General features: G+C 32.7%; 1 pseudogene; it reads left to right on the plus strand.

The window, feature by feature from the left end:
- Window positions 1–226: 226 nt before the first annotated feature.
- Window positions 227–2,355, plus strand: LOC137648442 (uncharacterized; annotated as a pseudogene).
- Window positions 2,356–5,631: the final 3,276 nt, after the last annotated feature.

The following is a 5,631-nucleotide window of genomic DNA, read 5'->3' on the forward strand; positions in this document are numbered from 1 at the left end:
AGGAAGTGATAGTGATAGTAATAGTAATAGTGATAGTGAGATTGAAAATAAGGGAATTAGGAATAGAAAGGTTGAACAGAAATGTAATAGGAAGAATGAGAGGAATGGTAAAAGTGATGCGAAGAAAGAGATGAAAAAGTGTGAGGATGATAGCAAGGATGATCATGAATGGGTGAAAGTGGTGAGTAAGAAAAGGGGTAGGAAGAGTATGATCAAGGATAGGAGTATGAGTGTGGGATTAGATTCTTTATACTCTAGCGAGGAATTAGGAAACAAGAAGGAAGGTAGCAGCGATGATAGCAGTGAGAATGAACGTGACGTGTGTAAGACTGTTTATGAGAGAGGTACCATGGTATAAAATGTTCAATGAGCATAGAAGTAGGGATGTATACGAGTTTTTCAAGGAGTATGAGAGGTATTGTCAGGATAAGTATGGTCATAGTAAAAGAGTTTGGGCTAGGGAGTTAGGAGAATATTTGACTGGGTATTTGTTGACGATGTATGGAGTGATAATGAGTGTAGGTGACGTTGATTATGAAAGTGTGAAAAAGAGAATAATTGAATAGGTAAAACGTATAAAAGGGAGTGTTAGGTATAAGCGTAAGAATGATTTTGATGAGGCAAGGATGAGTGCAGGAGAAGCTTTATCAATGTACGTATGTAGGTTGGAAACGTTAGCTAGGAAGAAGTATGGGGATGAAGGCATAAATGAGAATAAAGAGTTAATGAGGAAGTTTTTGGCAACAGTACCTGAGAATGTGTGTGAATTTATTAATTTGAAACGGAAGGAGAAAATGAGGTGGACGCAAGAAAGATTGACATAGGATGATATACTAGAGATAGTTGAGGATTATGAGTTAGATAGATGTAAGAAAGAAAGTAAATCTGTGAGTGTAAGAAGTGGAATGGAGGAAAGTGTGCCAGAATTTGTTAGTTTTAGAGATGCTGTTATGAGAGGACCGATGAGGGTAGCTAATAGTGTAGTAGATAGAAGTGTCAGGGCTTGTAATGTGCAAATACCTGTAATGACCAATGAAGGGTTTTGGCGAGGGAATCAGGTTTGGAGGGATAGGAGTGCTAGTGCGCAGCGAGGTAGGTCAGGTAGTTGTGTCCGTGAAGAGAAGTGTTATAGGAGTGGGAAAGTAGGGCATAAGGAGAATGAGTGTAGATGGGCGTTAGGAGCATTTTTCGGGTGTGAAGAGACAGGGCATCGCATTGGCGAGTGTAAAAAAGAGAAAGGGGATAAATGTTATCGGTATGGTTTGACTGGGCACATAGCGGGTGGATGCCGGAGTAATCGTACAAATGTGATTTGCGGCAATTGTTGTAAGGATGGTCATTATGCTAGAATGTGCAAGGAGCCGCGGGGTAAGTGTACTGAATGTGGTGTAGATGGGCATGTAGCTAGGGTATGTAGGAAGAAGGGAATAAATCAGCTAGGATGTTCGGGAAACTAGAGTGTAAGAGGGTTCAGCTAGGTGAGTCCTCCTGTGTGTGTGGAAGGAATAGGATCAATGTTTGTGAGAATGGGATGAATAATTGGTTGGAAATGAGAAAGTATGAATCTAGTATGCATGAGAAGTTAGGCCTGGAAAATAAACAATTAGTGTTAGTTGAATATAGGAAAAAGAGGCGTTTGAAAGTTTTAAGTAGAGATGAAAGAAGGGGAAATTTCATAAGTAAAGGTGAGAATAAAAATAAGTATGACAAGGGTGTAAATGTACAAGTGTGTATGGAAGGTGAATAAGTTAATACAGATGAATCATGGCTGAGTATGAATGATACCTATAGTGTGTGTGGTTTTCCATTAGATGATGTAAAAGAAAGGATGACGAATGCGAGAGTGAGAGATAGGAGAATGAATAGTAGTATGAATGAATCTTTTGCTAAAGTTGAGAATGTTTTTGATGAAATCGATGAACTGTTTACAGAAATGAGTGTAATTTTAGGGCCAGATGAGAACGGGGTAGATATGATTGCACATGATATATTAGATGATAGGGATTTAGATAGGAATAGTGGTAATGTAGCGAATGATTGTGATAAGGAAGAAATGAATGAGAGAGTATATGGGGCCCAGTCACTCGGAGTAGAGGTCCTGTTCCCAACTGCGACTGGGTTATGAAAAAAATATTGTAAGTCTTGTGTGAGTAGGATTTGGCAAAGTAAGGGGGGAGGAATGTGGAGGATTTATTGTTGCTTCATTTTAATTTTTGGTTTTTTGCCAAATCCTGTGAGAGAGAGAGAGAGAGAGAGAGAGAGAGAGGAGAGAGAGAGAGAGAGAGAGAGAGAGAGAGAGAGAGAGAGAGATTGTGTTAGCGAACGAAAGTAGTTAGTGTATTGATCGTTGGTGGTGAGAAAGACTGTATGTTTAAATGAGATTGTTTAATGTTTTAGTTAGGTTACGACAGTGGTGAATGTTTCGTAGCGAATGCTTTTTTTATTTGACTGCAGCTTAAGGCAGTTAATTGAACGCTGGATTTACTTCATTATTATTACCAGCGTGGAAGTGTTTATTTATTTAAAAACAGCCGTGATTCCTCCTTTGAGAGAGATTTTTTTGTGAAATTCACTGTTGATGACCTGGCCTGGAACTGATTATCTTTAGACTGCTCTTTGGCTTGACGATTGTTGATTACCTGGCCCGTTTACTTTCGATTAATGATGATGATGATATTGATGATTATAAGTACCACCCTAATCACCGAGACAGTTGTGGCAAATTGCCACCGAGTGGATTGTTGACCACAAAGCTGTGGTAGTGGGCTGCAAAAGACAGTTGGCAGTGTGTGGATGACTGTTGGTGTCCATAAAATATATACAGTATATATATATATATATATATATATAATATATATATATATATATTATATATATATATATATATATATATATATATATATATATATATATATATATATATATATATATATATATATATACATATATATATATATATATATATATATATATATATATATAATATATATATATATATATATATATATATATATATATATATATATATATATATATATATATATATATATATATATATATATATATATACGTATTTGGTGTTGGTGTGCGGTTTAGTTTTAAGTTTTGTTAGGAATTTATTTTTGGGTTTATATGAATTATATATTTAGTGTTAAGTTTTGATTAGTTTAAAGTGTTAAGTTTGATTGTGGATGGGGTATGATTTATTGCTAAGTTTTAAGAAATATAGTTTTAAGGTTATGTTTTATTTTCTTCATTTCGTCCTTTTTGTCTATGAGTCCGGTTGTAGATTACGTAAGGGGAAAGTTTGTTTTGTGGAGACCATTGTCAGTAAGTGTGATTCAGGTGTGGGGGTTGTCCTTGCAACATCTCGCCACAGCAGTAGCAAAGGGTGGAAATACCACACTGGAAACAAAATGGAGTTGAGATCGCTGTCCACGCTCCCTCTTGTCAGGCTTTGTGATTTTCATTCATTTTTTCCTATGGTTATTTCCGTGTTCCATCCATGTGTTGGGGCAATCTATAAAGAAAGGAAGAAAGAAAGTAGATTAAAAAAAAATGGGTCTGTTTTCCTTTTGTCGATGGGGTAAGGCAGCATAATTCATTAAATAATAATAATAATAATAATAATAATAATAATAATAATAATAATAATAATAATAATAATAATAATAATAATAATAGTAGTAGTAGTAGTTCCTTTATTCCATAAAACAATGGGTATTATGTTGCATAAGGAATGTATTTACCTTAGAAGGTTCTTAAATAGTAATAGCCTATTAAAATTCATTGACGATGGCATTTTACTACGATCTAAAATCCATTAATTATATAATATTACGTCTCCAATAAAACTATTTAAAATTATACACAAAAAATAAGAATTTACGTACAAATTAGCTATATTAAGCAATTTTTTTTTTATCTTTTATTATAAAAATACAATTACATCTTAGCAATTTACATTATATACGTAATTATTCTTTGCAAAATACTGATGTGAAATACATTGTTTTACATAGTTATAAATCAGCTCAATACAAATTAAATCAATCAATAAATATATAATATGCAATAACTTTTATTGTACAAACGTTCTTAACTTATAATTATGTTACATATTTAAGTAATTATCATAAATGTACTTTTTTGTAAATATCTTATTTAATTCTTTTTTTAAAAGTATTCCTTATTAATTTTTTTGTTTTTAACATTCTATTTCTTATGAATATAAGTAAATTTGGGTCATCTGTTAACAGTCCTATTGATCGCCCATACCACACTCCTGCTAAAAAATCCTATATCAAAACCATTGCAGTATTTTCATCCTTATTTGACACAGTTTCAAAGTCTAATTTCAAAATCTTAAGCAAACTGTTTGTCTTGATCTTACAACAATTTTTTAAAAGTGTCTTAAACCAGTATATTATTTGCTTTAGTGATGGACAGAAATAAATAAAATGCATGTTATTTTCTACAGCACCACAAAATAGACATTTATTCTCATTTGTTAAATTCATGATGTACAACCTGTCATTTGTATTTAGTATTTCATGAGTATACCTATAAAGTATTTCCCTGCTGTTCTTATCAATATACTTGTTGTTTACATGTTTCCAAATCAAAGTCCAATTGAATAGGGGATACAGTAGTTCTATCTAGGGTTTGTAATCTTCACAATTCATAAGCAACCAATAAGTTTCTTTATTTGACACATTTGGATAATGCTTTAAGCGATAGACTTTTCTATGAATATCAATCATCATGCTATAATATACAGGGATAAAAATAGTGCAATCTTTATATTCAATTTTGGTTTCAATTAGAAAAGTTGCCCGAATTTTACAGAAAAAAATACAGCATTTCATAAACAAAACATCTATTTATACAATTTTTCAGAAATGTATGGAACATTATGGCTTTTGATTTGCACAAAATATTAAATATTCCAACTCCCCCTTTTAATTTATCTAAAAACATAGTTTTTCTTGTAATTGGTTCATAACTGCTATTCCACATGTATTTATACAAACATCTCTGAATTCTTTGAGCACATGTATTTGGTATTGGATAAACATGTGATATATACCATGTTTTTGCTAAGATCTTACAATTTATTACAATTGACTTTTGAAATATTGTCAGTCTCCTATTCTGAAAAATACCAACCATCTTGGTAATCTTATCTTCCAAAGAAGACCAGTTCAACTCAACACTTTCCTGATAATTATTAGTATGGTAAACTCCTAATACTTTACATGAATCCTGAAGAAACTGGTAGCCATTAATTGGCCACACCGTGCGGTTTTTCTAACATCCTATACCTAAAATGGAAGTCTTGCTTTTATTCAAAATGGCACCAGACGCTTTTTCATATTCGTTGATTACATTTATACATTCTAAAAGACCTTCGTCACGAGTTACAATAATAACAGAATCATCAGCATAACCAAAAACAGACACATTCAGTTGATTTGGTAATTTTAAGGAAGACTCTGAAAGCTGTCTTTTTATCATTCTGTAGAAAGGTTCTTGATACACAATAAATAACATCATGGATAATGGACATCCCTGCCTCACAGATTTTCTAATTAAAAATGGATTAGAGAGGTTGCCGTTTATGCTTACAAC

Source organism: Palaemon carinicauda, chromosome 10, assembly GCF_036898095.1.
Source record: "Palaemon carinicauda isolate YSFRI2023 chromosome 10, ASM3689809v2, whole genome shotgun sequence".
Lineage (NCBI taxonomy): Eukaryota > Metazoa > Arthropoda > Malacostraca > Decapoda > Palaemonidae > Palaemon > Palaemon carinicauda.